The sequence below is a fragment of the Budorcas taxicolor genome, chromosome 15 (genome assembly GCF_023091745.1).
Source record: "Budorcas taxicolor isolate Tak-1 chromosome 15, Takin1.1, whole genome shotgun sequence".
NCBI lineage: Eukaryota > Metazoa > Chordata > Mammalia > Artiodactyla > Bovidae > Budorcas > Budorcas taxicolor.
Genome location: NC_068924.1, coordinates 48934770 through 48958409, shown reverse-complemented (window position 1 = coordinate 48958409; position 23640 = coordinate 48934770). Strand labels below are relative to the sequence as shown.

Below are 23640 nucleotides of genomic sequence, written 5' to 3'. Positions count from 1 at the left end.
TTCACTCTAGCTCTCATTATTAGAGATTTCGCCAATTTTCTTAAGCTCAAAGATGAGGATTAGGATGTATTAATAAGAAAAACTCTTAGATAAGAAAAGCGAGTTTTGCTATCAACTATCCAGAGGAACAGTGTGAGACCATGAAGTGATTGAATGGCCACTAGCTACAGTCTTGTTTTGCTCAAACATGTTTTTAGAGGGAGAGGGTTGGGACTGTAAGTGCCTGTGCCTGTGTTAAGTCGCTTTAGTCGTGTCCGACTGTATGCGACCCTATGGACTGTAGCCCGCTAGCCTCCTCTGCCCATGGGATTCTCCAGGCAAGAATACTAGAGTGGGTTGCCACTCTAGTGGGAAAGATCAGGGGATCTTTCGAACCCACCTCTCTTATGTCTCCTGCACTGGCAGGGGAGGTTCTTTAACCTTGGGACTATAAGAAGAGATTCTAAAAAGGAGGGAGTTAGCAATGGTTTCTGCTCACACAGGTGATATGACTTGCACCTTCATCTATAATAATTAAGGAACGAACTATTCTTTTTCACCTGGAAGGATGTAATAATCAGTTTATTGAGTTTATTTTTTTACTAAAAAATGTAAAATTCTAGCCCATTTCTGACAGTTGCAACTTTTTTTTTCCTTGTTGGAGAGTGAATTATCATACAGAACTTACAGGTGGACATACTCAAAAGTCTCCCAATTGAAACAAACAAACAATCAAAAAAATCAAAAGGAAGCACCAGTCCTCAGGCGCCAGTTCACTTCTGGTTTAATAGGTTCAGGAAGCTCATTGGCTCCAGCCTGACCAATCAAGTCTAGCCTCCAACTCTGACCAATTAGGTTATCTCCCCTTCAACTTATGCGATTCTGTAGTTGCTGGCTGTTTCTGCAGCAGACTGAAGCAAAGGCAGGGTGGAAGATGAGTTCTCCTTGGCGAGAGAGGGGGAATTTTCAAAGTTAATTTCTCTTTTCTGTCAAAGTCTGTTTCTCTCTGATTGTCTGTTTCTACCTCATTTGAGAGACAGTGAATTTCCTGCTTGGGGGGTTCAGTTCAGTTGCTCAGTCATGTCCGACTCTTTGTGACCCCATAAATTGCAGCACGCCAGGTCTCCCTGTCCATCACCAACTCCCGGAGTTCACTCAAACTCACGTCCATTGAGTTGCTGATACCATCCAGCCATCTCATCCTCTGTCTTCCCCTTCTCCTCCTGCCCCCAATCCCTCCCCCATCAGAGTCTTTTCCAATGAGTTAACTCTTCACATGAGGTGGGTTGAGGGGAGAAATAAAAACGAATAAGGTACCTAGATTTTACTCCCCTTTCTACTTGTAATCACAAAATACTTGTACGAAGTCGAGACGGGTTTTTCTTTCACTAGTAAAAGTGAAACTTGGTACTGAACTGAAAAAAAGCGTTGGGCTGATCAAATACTGAAAACTATCTCTTCAGATAGAGTAATTTCCTCCTCCTTCCTTTACTTGGCTTTTCGTGGACTCTTGGAAAACCCAGGACTGGAAATAACTCAAAAATGATGTGCTACCTAAGGGGCCAGGCTCTGAGCACTAGCTCTACTTTTATTAGGAAAGGGCATTGTTAATTATCCATTTGGCGTCCCTGACAATGGACAATGCAAGAAGGACATTCTCTGGTTGCCTCAAGCTTTGGTTGTAACTCTAGCTTAATCTCTTAAAACTTAACCTTACTATCCCTGACAAAGGCAGCTAGTGAGGTTCTTTCTCTCCTGTCTTATAACACCAGAAGGAAACTGAATGTAGTCCACTGTTTTCCTGGTGCTTCCACTAGGCTTTATAGCTACCTTCTGTTCCAAAACCTCCAGGAAGGATTCAGTGTCTGGTACACTTTGTCTCTAGGACATCTGCCCTGAGATCGACTTTTTAACAAAGCCTCTTGAGGATGCAAGGGCTGTTAGTTGAAATTAACTTGTCTTGATCCTCTCGGTTCCGCTTAGCCTTTTTATTAAGGGAATTTGAAATCTGGGAGATACTCTGGTGTTCATTTAGATTCTGATTCTGTTTGGCTGGAATTTGGGAGGTAAGACCCAAGGCTTGGAATGACTCTGGGGGAGAGACTGTGTATTAGCATAACATCCTCACATGCCTGCTGTTTAGCTCTCTTATTTTACCTTTCGAACTCTTGTCTTTGGCCTCTAGCTATTAGTCTTCAAAATTCTTTAGTTTCTGCTGAAATAGTGTCTTTTGTGGCACTACAATTATAGACTAGAGTTAACCATAACTTCACTGCTGAAATAATAATTTGCAGCTTTTTTGTGTGGCTTATTTGCTCAGTCGTGTCCGACTCTGTGACCCCAGGGACTTATAGCCAGCTTGGCTCCTCTGTCCATGAAACCTTCCAGGCAAGAATACTGGAGTGGATAGCCATTCCCTTCTCCAGGGGTATCTTCTTGAATCCAGATCTGCATTGCAGGTGGATTCTTTATCATCTGAGCCACTACAGAAGTAGCTTTCTTATGGGACCCCAGACCCAAGTGTTCTTTTCATACTTCGTGTCCAAACTACAGATCTTTGAATTCAAGAATCTCTATTTTCTAAACTTATCTTTTAGCAAGGTTTCCTGATGTTTCTCAGCCTGAAGTTGAGTCTCATTAATATCATAATTGAATTGAGCAACAAGATCCTTATAAAGTGTATGGGCTGGAAGGTGGAACTGGAGCATTACATGGAGCTGTGACACTGATCTTAGAAGTTTTCTCCTTCTCTCACACTTCTTCTGTTCTCAAAGGACAAAAGAATCCTGACAGTTGGGAAACAAAAAAATGCATCAAGACTATGTTAATAGGTGAAATCTAAGGGCTATTTCTGTAGGATTTACTTTCCTATTGTTTAACTGAGATTTGAAGGTTTTCCCTTAGTGTGTGAGTAGTTACTCTGATTGGGAGCTGAGCTATCATAATTCCAAAGATCACAGATGTTCATCACTTACAAAACTGTTAACCCAACAGGATTAAATAGCCTCACCTGTGGCTGGCTTCCTTGAGTGAGCTTGTCTTCATCTGTGTAGAATGTTTTTTCCTATCAGAAGCCATCAGAACACAAAGCAGAATTTATCTTAGGATCCTGTTTCTATCAATTATTACAGAATTTTTAACCAAAGATGACATAGGAGAGATCGGCCACCCACTAACTATCCCAGTTAGTGTGGTGAAAGTGGCAGCCATCATCTTGCATAGGGGGAGACAGTCAAAGCTTGGATCAAAGGATAAGGAAGGAATTTACACCAGGAAGGATGAGAGCAGGGACACTTTGAGATGTACCAGGTGCAGGAGAGTGCTCCTTACAGTAAGGTGACACAGGTGCTTGTAGCCTTGAGGACTCCCTTTCAGGAATACAGCAGTGCCGAGGGAGCGGGAATTACTGCTCATCCTAATGTGTGTCTTCAACAGCTGGCATCTAGACATAACATTAAATTCCAGTGGGCAGATTTCTAGTCCCTGTTTTGGTGACAGTATTGCCTTGAACTTATTTTGTCTCATAGAAACTAGAGGTTAATGGTTCAGTGGTGATCACAAGGTGAGCCTGTGAATGGTAGTTCTTCCCACTGAAGACCTACTCAGATCACCTGGGAGCTTTCTATTAATGGTTATGTGATGGCTCCTGAGATGGATTAAACTTTGATGTTAAGCAGTCTTAACACTTAGCTTCCATAAGGCCAGACAGGTCATCCCTCAAAAAGGACACATGACAGGGCAACTGCACCTTCAGTTTCCTCATAGCACTGTGTTCCATCACTGAGGAGTCCAAGCCCTTTTGCATGTCCTTGTTGGTATCAAGTATTGAGTAGGTCTAGACTAGAATGACACTAAATATTGTATGTTACTTCTGTAAGCCCATCCTAATAGTCTATATTCTATAACAGCAGCGGCCACTTGTGTTCATCTCCCCCCTTGGAAAATGCAGACAAATTTGGGTTGAGGCAAGATGGTAGAGTAGAAGGATGTGTGCTCATCTTCTGCAAGAACACCAAAATTGGCAACTAGCTGCTGAACCACCATGGATAGGAGGATGTTGGAACCCACCAAAAAAAGATAGCCTCATGTCCAAGGGCAAAGCAGAAGTCACAAAATTGCTATAGGAGGGGTGCAATCACATTTAAAATCAAATCTAATACCCACCAGACTCTCAGAGGGCACAGACAAAACCTTGTGTGCACCAGGACCCAGGGAAAGGAGCAGTAACTCCTGCAAGAGACTGAGCCAGATTTGCCTGTGACTGTTTGAGGGTCTCCCGTGGAGGCACGAGTCAGCAGTGGCCTGCCTCTGGGACCAGGGCCACTGGCAGCAGCAGTCTTGGGAGGTGTGGGGTCTGGCGTTAGTCCTCTGGGAGGAGGTCGCCATTAGCCCCACTAGAGAGCTCTGTGTGGGTGTTATGCCCAAGTCGCGAAATCTCCCAATGACAACCAGGGAGCCGATATCCGATGCAAAAGCAAGAGAGTTTTTATTACCAAGCTTGAGCTGGGGCTCCCACCGATACTGACACAGTGGCTATAGGGAGGAGCCCCGGGTTTTGGGTTATATTGCTTATATAGGGAGTGTTCATGGAAAAAAATTTCTACGTAGGGGGACGTCTGATTGGTCACTTTCTTTTGAAGGGTTGTGTGTTGGTTTTTGATTGGTCCCTATTACCTAGGTAGACCACGAGTTCCTGAACATTAAGTCAGGAGATTCTGGTCTGGGGTCTGATTGGCTCGTGGGTGGTGGGGTGAAGTCAGGGGATTTCCAAAGGCTCTTTTCCTGGAACCTTACAAAATGGAGTTTTTCTGTTAACAAAATGGAGTAGCTTAGGTCCTTCATTCACCCCTTCTGTAGGATCCAGGGCAGACCCAATCATGGGTCTGAGGTCAGCTCTATATTGTCTCCTGCTAAGGGACCATTGGTAGGGCCGCATATTGGGATCTGAGTACCATGAGCTGCACTGTGTTGATGCGGCTTTTAATGAAGGCCACCAATTTGTTTAGTAAGCATGGCCTGAAGGTGAGCAGTAGTAGCAAGATAATCAGGGGCCCCACCAAGAAGGATATGAGAGTTGCAAACCAGGGGGATGAATTGAACCAGGATTCAAACCAGGTTTGAGACATTTCTCTTTCTCTTATTCTCTGACTCAGCCCTTCTCTTATCTTGGCCAGGGACTCCCTGACTACCCCCGAGTGATTCACATAAAAGCAACATTCTCCTAACGCAGCACATAGGCCTTCCCGTTGGAGAAAAACCAAATCCAATCCCCTTTTATTCTGCAGTACTACTTCCGCCAGAGAACTCAGTGACTCTTGGAGGTGGCTGATTGAGCTTTCTAGTCTTTTGATATCAAGATCAATGGCTGCTCTTAGGCTAGAGTAGTGTTGATTCTGCACTATTAAAGAGGATATCCCAGTTCCTGCCCCGGCTTCCCCTAACCCCAGTAGGACTGTGAGGGTTAAGGCTGAGACTGGCTCTCTCTCTTGGACCGGTATGAAGCTTCTAGTTTTGGGAAGATTTCATCATTGGAGTGATAGAACAGTCGGGGGACTAATAGTACCAATACGCAGAAATCTTTGGAGTTATTTGGCACCTGCCCGCAAATACAAGGGGCTAAGCCGGTGGAGCAGGCCCACCAATTTTCCTGGGGAGGCACCAGGTACCCGGTTGTCGCTATAGAATCTGTAGAATTACAGAGGTGTTGGTAGGTTTGGGGGACATTTCCTATGCAAAGGCCCCGCCCGGTTACTCGTTGGAGGGTTCATCTGGCATCTCCTTTCTGCTGCCATTGGCAAGCTCTGTGGTTTTTGGTTTGAATGTAAACTCCTGGGACAGCTATACCTTCATAATAGGGGGGTTTGATGTCATAACATAACCAGCAACTGCCAGTCAGGTCCGGGTGAGTGGAATTTAGGACCCGATAGGAGCTGATTACCACATTAAATAACAGGTCCTGATCGTCCTAATGTTAGGTCCCATAAGGCTAACTTGAGGGGAGTTGCTTGTATTAGTAATGTAGGGCCTGGGAGGCGTTTGGGTAGGTTCTCGAGCGAGGGTGTGGGCGGGCTCTCATGGCACTAGGACTGAATTGAGCCCTATGCCCCGATTTGGACCGATCTGTATGGGTCCTACTTTCAACCTGACAGTGAATAGTAACCCATTGTCATATCCTGGCTGATATAGGCGGAGGCCCCAGGATTGTTCATCTTCCCAACTGGGGAACTTTTTTCCTTCAGTTGAGAATTTGAGCCTCACCGGATTACAAAGAAAGTTCATACAAGGCCCAGTTATGAGGGACCCCCTTCCATGTCCCCCAGTTGACCCAGTGGGCCCCGGAACGTGACCCAAGGTAATCAAGTTACCACAAATAGGGGGCTCCCAATTGACCGTCCCCATTGACTTGCATCCCCAATCAGCGCAATAAAACTTATCAGCCCCGCCCCCCCCCTCCCCCAGTTATTGATGGTCGCCCGGTCCTGTTTCCCTCCAGAGCACACATAGAAGGGTGTTTCCCATAAGCTTGCCCATTGGATGTAGTGGCTGCACCCAGGCCCTGAGTTAGTGGGGGGCCGAGTATTACACCTATTAACGCCAGCCCCACATTTGGGCTTGCCGGGCGTCTTTACCTCCCATTTGCCAATGTCCCACGATCCCGCGGCCAGAAGACAAAGGTAGAATTCCAAGTCCAGCCACCAGGTGTTTTCAGGATGAATGGCTGAGGTGGAGTTAATTACTTCTCCCATAGTTGTGCTTAGAATCATCCAAGTCAGGTTCGTTGGTTGATGAGGGTTAGCGGCAGCACTAAGCCATAGAGACAACAGTATAAACAGTACTTTTATTGCCTTTGTAGCTTGAGTTTGAGTGGATTTATTTTGTCCAGCTTGGTCTTCCACTGGGGGAGCAATTCTTCCCTTAGGGCAAACAGGTCCGCAGGCCATACATGGGTGTGGTGAACCCAAGTAGATATGCCGTCAACCTTGAGAGCAGTCGGTGTCGTCAAGACAACTAGGAAGGGCTCTTTCCACCTGGGCTCGAGGGTCTCTTGATGACGGCGGCACACGTACACCCAGTCTCCTGGCCGGTAGCGGTGGGGTTCAGGTGGTGGGCCTGATTCATATAATGCCTTGAGCCTCTTCCACGTGTCCCTGTGGGAGTATTGTAAGGACCGGAGACAAAAGAGTAGTCTTTGATCATTTATCTCCTTTAGCACCTCTATTTTTAGGTTAGGAATTATTGGGGGAGGTATCCCATACATAATTTCGAAGGGGGTAAGTCCCAGTTGGTAGGGAGAATTTTGCACCCAGTATAGGGCAAAGGGGAGGAGAGCCACTCAGTTCCTTCCAGTCTCAGCAACTAGTTTTGTTAATGTTTGAGTGTTCTATTCACCTCTCTACTTGTCCTGAGCTCTGGGGCCTATAAGCACAATGCAACTTCCACCTAGCCCCCAAAGCCTGGGCTAACCCCCTGGCTTACCTGAGATACGAAGGCTGGCCCATTGTCCGACCCCACCTGTGCAGGAAACCCGAACCGCGGCAAGATGTGTTCAATCAGCTTTTTGGCCACCACCTGTGCTGTTTCTCTCTTGGTGGGGAAAGCTTCTACCCACCCTGAGAAGGTATCTATGAATACCAGGAGATATTTGTATCCATATTTACCCCGTTTTACCTCAGTGAAGTCCACCTCCCAGTATGCTCCTGGTCGACTCCCACATTCCCTAGACCCGTGGTTGGCTGGATGACAGGCAGTGTTGGTGAGCTGGCAGGTCTTGCAGGTTGATACGATATTTTCTATCGTTGATCTGATGTCTCTCATGGTAACCTTGGCATGTCTAATCAGGTCCTGCATCTTGCGGGTTCCCAGGTGAGTGGCGTGATGCATCCTCAGTAACACCTGCTTTCCTAGTTCCTCCGGGAGGATCAGGGAGCTGTCCGCTGCCCGCCACCACCCGGCCAGTTGTTGGGTCATAGGCAAACCTTTTATCCAGGCTAAGTCTCTTGGTGAGGAGTTGGGTAAAGCTGGCACAACAGGGCTCCCGGGGTCAGGCAATTGAAGGGTGGCTTCTATCACGGTGCCCTGGGCTGCATCTTGGGCTGCTCTGCCTGCAAAATTGTTTCCCTTTGAGGTCAGGGTGTCTGACTTTTGGTGTCCTGGGCAGTGTATTACAGCTAGTTTTTTAGGAAGCCACAATGCCGAGAGGAGGGCTTTTATTTCTTTATTTTTGATCATTTTACCCTCGGCCGTGAGGAGGCCTCTCTCTCTCTGTAGATGGCTCCGTGTTATATGGGCAGTAGCAAAGGTGTATCAGCTATCGGTAATGATGTTAAGTTTTTTGTCCTTCCCCAACTGGAGGGCTTTTGTTAGGGTGATTAGTTCAGCCCTTTGAGCGGAAGTGCCCAGAGGCAGTGCTTCCGCCCACACGATTTGGGTTTCTGTGGTTACAGCTGCCCCTGGATACCTGAGCCCATCTGGGACAAAACTGCTTCCATCCGTATACCAGGTAACTTCAGCATCCGCTAGAGGGCGATCTTGCAAGTCCTCTTGCGTTCCATGTACCTGGGCCAGTATGTCGCTGCAGTCATGGATTGGGGCTTCCAAATCCGGGTTAGGAAGCAGTGTAGCCGGATTGAGAGCAGTAGGCTGCAGAAAGATGATTCTGGAGGGGTTTAGCGGTAATCCCTGGTAGTGGGTCAGCCGAGCGTTGCTGATCCACCTATCTGGGGGTTGTTTTAGTATGCCCTCAATGGCATGAGGGGCGGTGATATGCAACTCTTGCCCCAGTGTCAGTTTATCTGCATCCTTGACCATTAGGGCCACTGCTGCAATCATGCGGAGGCATGGGGGCCAGCCTGATGCCACGGGGTCTAGGCGTTTAGACAAGTAAGCCACCGGCCGCTTCCAAGGTCCCAGATGCTGCATCAGTACCCCTTTTGCCACTCCTTGTTTTTCATCTACATACAGGATAAAGGGTTTTGCAACGTCAGGCAACCCTAGGGTGGGGGCTGACAGCAGGGCCGTGTTAATAGTCTTGAAAGAGGTCTCCATCCTCTCCGTCCAACTGAAAGGGGTGGAACTTTTTGTGGCTTCATATAAGGGTTTAGCCAGTTCTGCATAATTTGGGATCCAAAGACAGCAGAACCCAGCAGACCCCAAAAATTCTCTCACCCTTCGAGGTGAATCCGGGGTAGGGATTTTAAGTACCGTTTCCTTTCGTGCCTCTGACAGCCATCTCTGTCCTTCCTTTAATACATACCCTAAGTAGGTGACCTCTGGTTGGCATATCTGAGCCTTTTTGGCTGAGGCTCAGTACCCTAATTTTCCAAGGGTCCACAATAGTTCTTGGGTGCCCATAAGGCAAGTCTGTTGGTCCTTTGCTACAATTAAGAGGTCATCTACACATTGTAACAAGGTTAGTTGGGGGTGTTGTTGTCTGAACTCACCCAGATCCTCATGGAGGGCCTCATCGAAGATGGTGGGAGAATTCTTAAATCCCTGTGGCAGCTGGATCCAGGTCAGCTGGCCGTTGATTCCTTCTTCCGGGTCAGACCATTCAAAAGCAAAAAGGTCCTGGCTCTTGGATGCCAGGGGGAGGCTGAAGAAAGCATCCTTTAAATCTAAGACCATATACCAGTGATGGTCCGATGGGAGAGAGGAGGTTGTATGGGTTCGGCACAGTAGGGTGAATATCTAAAACTCGGCGGTTGACTTCTCGTAAATCCTGCACTGGCCGATAGTCATGAGAATTTGGTTTTTCGACAAGGAGCAAGGGGGTGTTCTAGGCCGACTGGCAGGGTCTCAAGATTTTCTGGGCTAGGAGCCTGCGGATATGGGGGTGATCCCCTGTCGGGCCTCCAGGGTCATGGGGTATTGTCGGACCCAGACGGGGTTGGCCCCTGGCTTGAGATCTACGTATACAGGAGGGCGGTGTCCAGAAAAACCGGTTCCCCCTGTCTCGGCCCACACCTCGGGGAATTCATCTAGCCATTTTCGAACGTCTACTGGAGGCGGTATAGGTTTCTGGTGCAGCCGATATTCATCTTCTAATTGAATGGTCAGTACTTGGATTGGTCTGCCCGACTGGTCCAGTATTTTGGTTTCCCCCAGGAGGAAATGAATCTGGGCCCCCATTTCGGTCAACAGGTCTCTTCCCAACAGAGGGAAGGGGCATTCCGGAATGACCATGAAAGAGTGGGATACCCGGCCCACACCCAAGTCCACTGATCTTCGGGTAGTCCATTGGTATTGTTTCATTCCAGTAGCCCCCTGCACCCAAGAGGTCTTTCCGGCCAGTTTTCCCTGGGGCTCTAGCAAAACCAAATATTGAGCCCCTCTATCAACAAGGAAGTCAATTGGGGTCCCTTCTGCTCTTAGGGTTACCCTGGGTTCGGGGAGGGGCGCTGAACCCCATCCTCCCTAATCGCTCAGTTCTTCGACGGCCAGGATGGGGGTCTTTCGTGGTTCCTTCTTTTTCTTAGGGCATTCCTTGGCCCAATGTCCTTCCTCTTTACAACATGGACATTGTTTTTTTCCTAATGCTGGTTGCGTACGGGGATGGCTCTTACCTTCAGCAGCCAGGCGGTGCAACTGGCGCTCTCTCTCTCCCGAGTCAGGAACTGTTGCAGCCAGCAGGATGCGTGCCATGTTACGGGTTTGGCGATCTGCCGCTTTGGCTTGTTTTTCCTTGGGGGTTTCTCGGGTGTTGTAGACTCTTTCTGCTACTGTTATTAAATCCTGGATACTCTTTTCACCCAGGCGTTCAAGTTTTTGTAACTTCTTCCTAATGTTGGAGCCACCTGGTTGACAAAATGCATTATCAAAGCAGCCTGAGTGCCTTCTGCTTCTGGATCCATGGGGGTGTATTGTCTAAAGGCCTCCATTAGCCTCTCCAGGAAGGCTGCTGGACTCTCGGTGGGGCCCTGCTGAATATTTCCCACTCTAGCTAGTTAGTAGGTTTCCGTGCATCTGCCTTAAGCGCCCCCCCCCCCCCCCCCCCCCCCAGAGAGTCTGGCGGTAGACCCGGAGCCTCTCCTTACCTTGTGCCATATTGTAATCCCAGTTGGGTCACAATAAAGGAAAAGAGGTGTTAATTTCATCTATATTAGTGATGGGTTCTCCATTTGTCCCTGGGACCCTTTTACGGGCCTCATTCTGTATTCTTTTTCTCTCTTCTGTGGTGAAGAGAATCTGGAGCAGCTGTTGGCAGTTGTCCCAGGTGGGCTGATGAGTAAAAAGCACAATTTCTAGAAGATTGGTTAAATCTCTAGGGTTGTCTGAGAACTTAGCATTTTGGGATCTCCAGTTATATAGATCACTAGTAGAAAAGGGCCAGTATTGATGAGGTTAGTTTCCTGCCTCATTGGGGGGGCCGGCCACTCGTAAGGGGAGGGTAACAGTTGAGTCTGCTGGCCCCTCCGGGGACCTGGCTCGCCGATGGCGAATATTTTGTGCGGGTCCCCCCCCCAACCCTGTGTTTCATCCCTGGGTGAAGGAATGGCGGGGGCCTGTGGTGGTTCAGGGGGTTGGTAAGGGGGAGGAAAGAGAAGTTCTTCTGTTCCCCTCTGCAAGATAGGGTATAGCAGCCCCATTGGTTCAGGTTCCTTGGGATTCTTCAGGTTTTTTCCTACACGTGTCACCAACACCTGAGCGGTAGAAAATCCCTGTTGAGGCAAAAAAGTTTTACCCAAGAAGGGGGCACAATATGATATTTTCCCATACTATGATATAGGGAACTTGGTCAGCGTGTCCGATCCGCGGTCAGAACTGATATCCCGAACTCGGTGTACAGTTCCCAGCTCAAAGGTGCCTTCTGAGGGCCAGCCTACATGGAAAGTCGGCCATTCTGCAGTGCAAAAAGTGATTAATTTATTCCTTTTAATTTCTACACTGAGGTCATGAGCGTGCATCTTGACCTCCTTAAAATTATCAGTAACCAAGGATAGAGATATGGGGCTAGAATGGCGTTGCCCCATCGTCCTGGGATCAGTCAGATGTTGGTAAATTAATACAGACAATATGAACAGCCACACAGACAGACAGAGAGACAGGAGAAATACACCTCTGGGAGTCCGGAGGTAAAACCGAATGACGATGGCCTCCGCCCGTTCAGTGGGAGCGACCTGCTATCGTTTACAGAGAACAGGGGCACTCTGTCCCCCACTGCCAGGGTCGAGGATGTCTCCCAATGACCCCCACCAGTGACTCGTCGGCACGTCCGCCTGAGTTGTATACCGGTCTCAGAAAATAGGCCCTGCCAGAAATGAAAAGAAAGACAGAAAAAAGCTTAACGGCTGCAGTTGACTCTCTGGATCGGTCTTCCTGTGGAGCCAGTGGGAGATCCCAGACGAGCCCCCAAATGTTATGCCCAAGTGGCGAAATCTCCCAATGACCACCAGGGAGCTGATATCTGATGCAAAAGCAAGAGAGTTTTTATTACCAAACTCAAGCTGCGGCTCTCACTGATACCGATGCAGTGGCTATAGGGAGGAGCCCCGGGTTTTGGGTTACATTGCTTATATAGGGAGTGTTCATGGAAAAAAAAGAATTTCTACGTAGGGGGATGTCTGATTGGTCACTTTCTTTTGAAGGGTTGTGTGTTGGTTTTTGATTGGTCCCTATTACCTAGGGTAGACCACGAGTTCCTGAATGTTAAGTCAGGAGATTCTGGTCTGGGGTCCAATTGGCTCGTGGGTGGTGGGGTGAGGTCAGGGGATTTCCAAAGGCTCTTTTCCTGGAACCTTACAAAATGGAGTTTTTCTGTTAACAAAATGGAGTAGCTTAGGTCCTTCATGGGTAATCCACAAACTAGAGAACAATTATACCAAAGAAGTTCTCACACTGCAGTGAAAGTTCTAGGCCTCCTTCAGACTTCCCAATCTGGGGATCTCACAAAGGGACTGGAAGTCAGGGAGATTTGATTACAGATCTCCCACAGGCCTAGGGAAGCAGACGCTTGGCACAAACAAAGCTTTGTGTGCACCAGGGCTGAAGAGAAAGGAGCAGTGACCCCACAGGAGACTGAGTTAGACTTGCATGTGTTTCGAAGTTTCTGGCAGAGGTGTGGGTCAACATCACCTGCTGTGGGGTCAGTGGCACTGGCAGCAGCAGGGCTACAGGCGTGTGGGGTGCTGGCATAAGTCTTCTTGGAGGAGGTTGCCACTACCCCTACCATAGTGCCTATAGCCTACCACAGAGACTTCAAACTTTAGGACTGGGCTTCCTTAGGTCAAACTATAGGGAGGGAGCACAGCCCCACCCATCAGCATAAAATTGGATTAAATATTTACTGATCATGGCCCTGTCCAACAGAGCCTGACCCAGTTTTCCCCACAGTGAGTCCATCCCATCAGGAAGCTTGCATGGGCCTCTAATCCTCATCCATCATAGGGCAAACAGGATGAAAACCATAATCAAAGAATACTAACCAAAAGGATCACATAGAGTCACAGCTTTGTGTAACTCAAACTATAAGCCATGCTGTGTAGGACCACCTAAAACAGATGGGTCATGGATGGAGAGTTCTGACAAAACACAGTCCCTGGAGAAGAGAATGGCAAACCATGTCAGCATTCTTGCCTTGAGAACCCCACCAATAGTATGAAAGCTAAAAACATATGACAGTGAAAGATGAGCCCATGAGGTCAGTAGATGTCTAATATGCTTCTGGAGAGAAGTATGGAGAAATGGCTCCAGAAAGAGGGAAGAGGCTGAGCCAAAGTGAAAATGATGTCCAGTTGTGGTTGTATCTGGTGAAATTAAGTCTGCTGTAAAGAATAGTACTGCATAGGAACCTGGAATGTTAGGTCCATGAATCAGGTGAATTGTGGTCAAACAGCAGATGGTGAGAGTGAATGTTGACATTTTAAGGAATAAGTGACCTAAAATGGATGGAAATAGGCAAATTTAATTCAGATGACCATTATATCTACTACTGTGGGCAAGACTCCCTTAGAAAAAAATGGAGTAGTCTTCATAATCAGCAAGAGTCTGAAATGCAGTACTTGGATGCAATCTCAAAAACAATAGAATGATCTAGTTTGTTTCCAGTTTGTGTATGGATATGAGAGTTGGACCATAAAGAAGGCTGAGTGCCAATGGATTGATGCTTTCAAACTGTGGTGCTGGAGAAGACTCTTGAGAGTCCCTCAGACTGCAAGAAGATCAAACCAGTCAATTGTAAAGGAAATCAACCCTGAATATTCATTGGAAGGGCTGAAGCTTCAATACCTCTAACACACGAGGTGATGAGCTGACTCATTGGAAAAGACCCTGATGCTGGAAAGACAGAGGGCAGGAGGAGAGGCAGGTGATAGAGGATGAGACTGTTGGATGGCATCATCCACTCAGTAGATGTGAGTGTGAGCAAAATCTGGGAAACAAGCATAGGGAAGAGCTGGTGTGCTGCAGTCCATGGGATTGCAAAGTGTCAGACATGACTAAGTGAACAATAGTCTATCAATTATATCAAATGAAGCAATAGAAGTTAAGTTTTAACATTTTAGATAGTCAGATTTGAAACGGAACTTAAAGGAACTAAGACTTAAGGTTCCGAATACCAACTAGGTTTATGCACGTCTTTTCTTATCCAAGAGTATCTTCTCTTAGAAATGGAGTATTTAGTTAATTATCTTTCTTGGTGACTTTGGCTACAATAAGAGGCCAAGAGACTACAGGTTGCCAACCTGCTGGCATTGCCAGATAGTGACAAGAGCTAGGGGCAATGTCCCAAGGACAGAGGAGACCATAGCAATAGGGGTTACTAGAACTAGGTGACAAAGCAAGCTAAGTGCCTTGACAAAATTTACCTTAGAGAAAAACTCAGTCTATTAAGGTCAATAAGGTAGAATTGCTTTTCCAAAGGACAGAGGTCAACAGCTGCTACAGAGTGAACATTAGTAAAAGCACTGACTACTGTGAATACTTAAGTACCTGGCAACTCTTAATCTAAAGGATATATGAAGCCACAACAAACCAACAAAACCCCCTTGAAAAATACAACCCCAATGTTTATCAGAGCTTCACTTCTTTTCTCTCTGGCCAGGCTCTGAGTACAATGCAGCATATGATACAGCATCAACTCTGTCCCAACTCTGTTAACTCTTGAAAATTTATGGGTAATGGTTATTTAACATATCTAGCAATTTAGAAGTCCCTTGAAGACCTTGAACGTCTAACCAGTGTTAGAAACATTAGTGCTCTAAATGCAAAATTTGTTCCATCAAACTGCATCCTTCTCTACACTTTGCAAGTATGGAGTAGCAGACACATATTTAAGCATTCTGCAATAATATCTGTATTGGGAGTTTTAACATCATTGGTTGAATATTTGTCATCCAGGTCATTTTCAGTCTTGAAATACCATGTTTCTAGGATGCTTATTTTCCATTTCTGGTTTTTCTGATCCTAGGTCAACATTGTCAATGACGGCTTCTTCAGTTTGTTTCTTGGTTGCACAAACCTCAATGTTTGGTCCAAATCTAACTTGACTTCTTTACTGTCAGAGTGTCAACGACTCCATGTTGCATCTCTTCAATAGCTGCCAGAATGGCCTTCTCAGATTGTGACAATATTTTCAGTAGGACTTGAATAGTTTCAGTATATGTGAGGCATATCCAATATCTAACAAACTTTTTTTTTTGACATCTGGGATATTTTTAATTAGGTCATTCAGTGTAACCAATACTACCACTTCTTTGGACATCTCTTATTAATCAGGTTTAGGCATTTAGAAAATATTGTAAAGGGTTTTTTTTTTTTTTTTTTTTTAAATCTTCTGCTATGGTAGTCCAGGAGGTCCTAACTGACTTTTCACTTTGTGCTTTGGGCTCAGGCTGGGTGGCTACTGAACTCGGAAGCCTTTTCACACTTTTCCTTTGCCAGTTTTCCACTCTGATGAGCTTTTCTCTTCTCCACAGTTTATTTGGGTTGAGTCCATCTACTATAAATTCTTTTCACCATGGTATGTCTGTGCTGGTCAATGCTTTTTGACTTTTCTATTTAGTATTAGAAAACAAAGCAGGCCTGGCCACCATTTCAGCTGCTATGCTTCTTGATAAGTGTCTTATGTCCTGAGAAGCACCTGTTTTGATACCAGATGAAACTGTATTTGTGATAACTCTATCTCAAGGCCCTTTCCAAACTAACATTGGTAGGCATATCTTGAGGCCTTGTTTCATGGTGTCTTGGGTATTACTGTGGTGACTTCTTTTTTTAGGAAGGAGATTATTCTTTTCTATGTCAATTTGCATAGTATCTGTTCCCTTTATTGATTTGGTGTAAAATCAATCCGATTTCTTCTCTGGGTGGATAAAATGGGGCAGGAGGGGGAGATTTTTGCTCAGCGCTGCAGAGAACCATGAGAGTCATCATTCTCATCCCCCCTTGATTGCCACATGTAGGAGCAGCTCTTTTCTAAGCTGGTATAGTCAGGAGAGATACACATTCATCAAAAAGGAGGAAGGAATGACTATCCTGAAGAGTTTAATAGAAACAGGAATAAAGATGACACAAAACCCATCAAATGAAACAATACTATTTTCAACTGATTGCAAAGTGTCTTCAATTAATAACTTGGCACTTATTTAAAATGTTTACCAGAAGTGAGACCAAAACATTTTGTATCGACATGAAGTAACAGCATCTTTTATTTAAAATAACAATACACTAGAAAAAATATGGCAAATATAAGTTTGCTTTCATGGAGAACAAAACAGTTTACAAAGCTCAACCACATACCAAAGTTCACCTAAAAGAACTTTTCCTCTTGTAAGTTAGAACAGATTTAAAAAAGAAACTAAACTAAGACTTCTTAGAGAATTGGGGGTACAGATTGCTCAGTCCAAGGGTACCCCAGTTTAAAATAGCTACATGAATTGAGACAAATAAAAATTATTTGAACATACACCTTTGTGAGATGAAATGCAAATGTTGAAAGTCAACCATTAGTTCACCCATTATAGCCAAAATAAACTCTGTTCATGTGTATCAACATATTTTACACAAACTTAGTTTCTGTATCTAGCTGGGTGTTTAAAGTGAGTGTGATGGGACTGAAAGGGGGAAATATAAAGCATGGTCCTCAAATAAGACTTCAGGAAATTTGCAAGAGGGGGACTACAAAAATAGGGGGAGAGGTGGGGACTAACACTGAGCATCCACTGTGTATCAGGTTCCACTGTGGTGACTTCTAATAGGAGGGTAGCACAAGTTGTCTGCTCTGAGATGTGGTGCTCCCAACTTTAGTTGCAGTCATCATGAGAGGTTCTATCATTTTTCACTGTTACACTGCTAGTGTCTACAGACTGAGGTTTTGTGAATTCAGAGACTGGCTGAAAGTTTCTTGGTTGTTGCAGAACTCTCATCTTTTACTTAAGAACTAATCTTGGACTGGACAACTTAGCCACAAAAAAATCCAAGCACAGGTTTCTTGGGCATGTTAGCATCTTGCTTTGTCTTTTCTGTAGTTTTATTTTTACTATTTTTAAGGAGAAATGCTTGGTTTAATGTCATAATGTTGATGTTGGGGGTCATCTTTAACTGGTAACAATGGCAGAGTTTTATCCTCAGAGTTTTAGTGATTGATACACCTTAGCTAATTAATCATGTTTTAAGGGGAATAGCTTTTTCCATTGTTATATATTTGATTTAGTAGGTTTACTGACATATTTATCAGCCATTTTTGTCTTAAGTTTTCAGAACTTTTGTCTCTTCTTGGACCTGGCCTTCAGATATCTTCACTGTCCGAGCTCTACCACTGATAATATCTGATTTTCCTGTTTGTAGGCAAACATTTTTTCTTACCAGATGCTCCTTGAGCTTTTGTCATCTTTGCTCTGAGCAGGAACTGGACTCTCAGACTTTGGGGGCAGCTGAAGGTCCCTCAGGACAAATGGGGGTGCTCAACACAGCTCAGACAAGGGGAGGTGTTTCTGGCTTGACCCACCGCAGATGACTCCTCATTTTTAAAGAATCGCCCTTCACCCTGGATGTTCAATAACTTCCATAAACATCCATCCCTCTGACAGAATACCTCTTGTAAGCAGTCATCTTCTCTATTAGTGTCTGCCAGTGTTCAAAAAAGACTCCTATTCCTTGCCTTCAAAGACAACACTCATGTTTATCCAGGTTCCATTTAAAACCTTGCACTTTGGTTCCTGAAACTGGAAACTTTAACGGTCCATAGTTTCAAGGCATCCAAAAGCTCTGGTGTAGCATAGGAATCCTGTTGTGCTTGTTTTTCTAGCTTGATCAATGTGAAGAAAGCAGCTTAATCTGTTTCCATGAAGGGACTTAACTGCACACCTGAAGAGGGCAGAATTAGAAGAAACACTTCTGATTCTTCTCTTCATACCCTTATGACCCCTCCACAAGGGATGCATAATGATTCATCTGTTTAATGGAAATGGAACAACAAATACTCCTCTCCATGTTTTGCTGAATAGTTGTCTCTAATCTATGGCTCTATAGTTTACAGGTGAAAAAGGTGTTTCTTCATGAAGCTGGTTAGTGCTGACTCAGACCATCAGAATACCATATTGGATTGAGAAGTGAGCAACTAATGATGGCTTTAGATGTTGGTGCCATATTCCAAGTTGTCATAACACTTGTATGTACTCAGTGATCACGTTCTCTCTGATTTCTGGGGATAAACCTAGGATATCTGATTTCCCACCTTTACTAATGATGAGTCAGGGCTATCCTGTTACCTGGAATCATAATCATATGTGCATCCTTGGTGTGTGTCCCCACCTCTGTTAAATCCCCACAGTCTCCAAGGATTATATGCTTCTATCATTAACTAAATCATTTGTCTCCAGGTAGTGTTTATCATTCAGTACCAATTCTATCACTTCCCACACTGTACCTGTACACATGGGAACTTTCCATCATGTAGATACCTGTCTCAAATGCTGACTTTATCTTGTCAGGCTTAGACTGGAATACTTCAGGGGCTGTGTCCCTATTGCAGAATCATGTGTCAGATAATGACAATTACAAGTCCCTTGGTAAGGGTAATAGGGAGACTATTTTATGACTGGTGCCTGAACTCAGTGAAAGATTTCCTTAATCTAAGTCTGAGTTCACAGGGTGAAAAGAGAGAACTCTAGAGATCAAGAATAAAAAACCAGTGTTTGGATAGCATACATAGTGCATATGTTAAAAAGGGCAGGTAGTTTGTGTTTATGCCTTTATGAAAACTAAACTTGTGACTCAAAACTGGGAGTCCTCCTCCCAGTTTCCTCTCCACCAAAACTGGTCCTCATTGAAGAGAGCAAAGGTAAATCAAAAGTTGCTCAGCCTAAAAGATCAGAATAGGGTATTCAGAATAGGGACTTATTTGGATTGAGAAGTCCAAGAACAGACATAGAGAACAGAAAGGGCTCCTTGTGGGCATGCAAATTAAGTAGTTGTCATAGTGTGGATCACTCACTTCTGCAGGGAAGCAGGACGACCAGGGTAAGCAATATGAAAGCTATTACAAGGAATTGGTTTATACAATTATGGAGGCTGAGAATTCTTAACCTGCAGCTGTCAGGCACAGGAGAGCTGATGTGTAGTTCCAATCCAAGTTCAAAAGCCTGCAAACCAGGGAGCCTATAGCATACACTCTGGTCTGAAAGCCTTGAGGAAACGAGACCCAAGAAGAGAGGCCACGTTTCAGTTAGTCCACAGGCAGGGCAAGGCCGACGTCCTGGCTCAAGGTGGGTCAGGGAGGAGGAATTCCTTCCTACTCAGCCTTTGTTCTGCTCAGGCCTCCAGTAGATTGGGTGGGGCTCACTGGCACTGGGGAAGGTGTCTGCCATTCAACTGTTCCTCTCATGCCATATACACCCACAGACAGAATGTCAATGTCTGAGCCATGGGGTGCCTGGACACTTGTTCAGTCAAGTTTTTCATATAAAACTAACCACGTGGTAGATCTGAGGGCATAGAATCTGGTAACTCAAGATGTAGAAGGTACTTAGAGGCCCCACAGATCAGTGACTGAATAGAGACCAGGCACTAGACTGCAATATAGAGACGACTCAGTACAGTGACTGAGCTGGGAAATGGGAGGCTAGTCTCTCCCTGTCTTCTCAGACAAGGAGGCCAAGAACAAATTAGTAAGACAAGGAATGGAGGGCTTACTAAGTGTACCAAGTCAAAATGACACTATACCTTGAAACATTATCTTGAAGCTTCAGAACACATGCTTATTGCAGCTCCAGTGCACAAATCTTCGTATCTACTCTACCTGGGCCTAAGAACTTTGGGATAATAGAATGAAGACAATAACATTTCTAACAAAATTCCCTGCTCTCAAGATGTCTATCATTAAGGTCAAGAGGGTATTACATAACATTGTCCATTTCTCCAGCAGTTGGAATGTGGCATTCTTATGTGGCACAGCAGGGCTCACCATGTCAATCTGGTGGTCCTTCTCTAAAGCTGAGTTAAAAACTGGGATGAACTCCAGCAGGTATGTCTTTAATGCATCTGGACCTGTGTCTTAAGACAGGATTTAAGTGTCCTAAGAGCTTCAGTTCAGTTCAGTCGCTCAGTCATGTCCAACTCTGTGACCCTATGAATTGCAGCACGCCAGGCCTCCCTGTCCATCACCAACACCCGGAGTTCACTCAGACTCACATCCATTGAGTCAGTGATGCCATCCAGCCATCTCATCCTCTATCGTCCCCTTTTCCTCCTGCCCCCAATCCCTCCCAGCATCAGAGTCTTTTCCAATGAGTCAACTCTTTGCATGAGGTGGCCAAAGGACTGGAGCTTCAGCTTCAGCATGAGTCCTTCCAAAGAAATCCCAGGGCTGGTCTCCTTCAGAATGGACTGGTTGGATCTCCTTGCAGTCCAAGGGACTCTCAAGAGTCTTCTCCAATACCGCAGTTCAAAAGCATCAATTCTCCAGCATAAAGAACCTCAAAAAACCTATGAAGTTGAGCAGAAACTAAAGAAGCCAAGATTTTTGCTAAATTGGATTTCCATGTCACTCATCTTCCAAATATAGTTCCTTTTCCTAGAGCTCTATTATTTCACTTAGTTTTATTTTTTTCTAACCCTTTGAAGGCCTTGCTATCCTGAACAATTTCCAATGGAATCTATATTTCCTGAATCTAAGAATTTCTACCTATTTGAACAATGTACCTGGGCAGATTTGGTCATGCTTTCTTATTACAAAAGCAGGTTTGTGTTTGCAGATAGCTGTATAGTTGGCTGTGTCTTTTATCTTTCATATCCATGGGGAATTTATCACCTCTATGGTTTCTAGGTATGTATTCTATTGACTTCTCAGTGTCTCAAACTTCATAGACACAGCAGTAATGTCATGGACTTTAATATAACCTTAAGTCTAGTTTGGTAGCTGGTAGTCATCTTAACCCTGTGGGCACAGTTTTCTTTTGATTTATAATGGTATATGACATGAAGTGCTTATTTCCCAATTGCTAAATATTGCAGTATCTTCATACAGTGTCTACTTGATTAGTGTTCTTGGGTGTTAGTGTGCTCTGGGTGTTAGAGCACCCTAGTTGGGTGTGCTCTGCTGGGTGTTAGTGTGCTCTATGAAGATACCTTGCTCTACTCCCATCTGCATGCCTCTACTCTATATCATCTTCAGTTTTTCTCTCCCAAGTCAAGTCTTGGCTGCTGCTCATCAGAAGTATGTATTTAACCCTCAGGGTGGAGATTTTTACACCACACATAATGGATAACCAGGTGCGCTGGCAAAGCTGTGTCCATTAGGAGGACTACCCTCTCTTCTGTCATCCAAGGATACCTTGAGTGGAGTTGTTCAGCAAACATTCGTGTTTGCCTTATGCTCCCAAGTAGATCTATCTGTGAATCAACCTTGGCATTTTCTTAATATTTCTCATGTTCTAGAATGCATGTGAGTTTATAAGGCCTCCAGCTGTTGTGGAATCCATAGTCACAAAATACACCTCGGAGAACAGTCAAGACAGTGGAGTACAATTTATTATGCCAGTGGGTCCAAGGGGAATTGGTTCTCAACAAGGACCCTGCTTTCTGAGGACTTGGTTTTATACCCCAGTTCTGACTGGTTACACGTTAGTAATTTACTTAGTTTTACAACATGCAGGTGCAGGAAGAATTAACAATTACAACATGCAGGCGCAGGCACAGGTGCTATCGTTAATCTGAGACAACTTGACCTTTACTTCCAATCTTTGTTTTCCATCTGTGAGGAGAGGGTTTCTAAGGAGACCTGGTTTCTCTTTAACGATTGTTTCCTCATTCCAGAACAGGGTTCACGCCCCATTCACATCCTGTCTTAAGACGGCTGAGAGTCTTCAAGATAGAATCCCTCTTGCCCTCCTTCCTCCCAGTGGACCCAACACAGCAGCTACAGTTCAAGTGTTCAATAGTTATGTGTACATGGTGGCCACTGAGTTCAGTTCAGTCGCTCAGTCGTGTCTGACTTTTTGCGATCCCATGAATCACAGCATGCCAGGCCTCCCTGTCCATCACCAACTCCTGGAGTTCACTCAGACTCACGTCCATCGAGTTGGTGATGCCATCCAGCCATCTCATCCTCTGTCGTTCCCTTCTCCTGCTCCCAATCCCTCCCAGTATCAGAGTCGTTTCCAATGAGTCAACTCTTCACATGAGGTGGCCAAAGTACTGGAGTTTCAGCTTCAGCATCATTCCCTCCAAAGAAATCCCAGGGCTGATCTCCTTCAGAATGGACTGGTTGGATCTCCTTGCAGTCCAAGGGACTCTCAAGAGTCTTCTCCAACACCACAGTTCAAAAGCATCAATTCTTTGGTGCTCTGCCTTCTTCACAGTCCAACTCTCACATCCATACATGACCACTGGAAAAACCATAGCCTTGACTAGATGGACCTTTCTTGGCAAAGTCAAGTGGGCTACTGAGTTAGCACCAAATACTAGTTTTGCAGCAATGCTTAAGGAGTACTCTGGGAGCTCCCTTGAAGTCCAGTGGTTAAGACTCTGCATTTCCACTGCAGGGGGCATGGGTTTGATCCCTGGTCAGAGAACCAAGATTCCACGTGCTTTGCTGCATGGCCAAAAACCCCAAATTAGAAATAAAAAAATGCCCTGTATGCACTGTATATGGAAAGAAGGCAGAGAGAAATTGAACTATGGTACAGATCCAGTGTAGACTTGGCTACTCCAAGAACTCTCTAGAATGGCCTTTCAGCTTTCTCCTTAGTTGGGTCACAATAACCACAGCATTGGGCTGCTCTGGAAGACATGTGGCACTGAAGTTTCTGAGGCTGAGAGAACTCCTGGGGAGGCCAACAAATAAAGGCTGCTTGGTAGCAGCATCTTGGGGCTCAAGTGCTTCACTAAAGCAAATCAGTGTGGCTGATCAGTGTCTGCTACACTAGACCAAGGGAGACTGCAAACCTCCTGTCTTAGACCTTAAACTTCAAATTTCTTAGGCTCCTTGAATTCTCTGTTCAGAATTCTAGACATGTGACTTCATGAATAATTGAAGGTCTAATTATTCTTCAAAGACCATCCTGACTCAAATATGTCAGTCCTTGTATGTATGATTGGGAAGGGATATAAAATATCCATGATATTCTTTATGGGTCAAGAAAAGTAGTAAAACTAAGTTTAGACAATCCATTGGCTTTGTCTATTTTTTTGGTATGGGGACCAGTAATGTTCCTCAGGCGCCTAAGTATG

At 45.2% G+C, this 23640-nt stretch overlaps 2 pseudogenes; both read right to left on the bottom strand.

The window, feature by feature from the left end:
- Positions 1-6817: 6817 nt before the first annotated feature.
- On the bottom strand, positions 6818-13147 carry LOC128059905 (uncharacterized; annotated as a pseudogene).
- A 1936-nt stretch (positions 13148-15083) lies between these two features.
- On the bottom strand, positions 15084-21559 carry LOC128059904 (cytoskeleton-associated protein 2-like; annotated as a pseudogene).
- Between the last annotated feature and the right edge of the window lie 2081 nt (positions 21560-23640).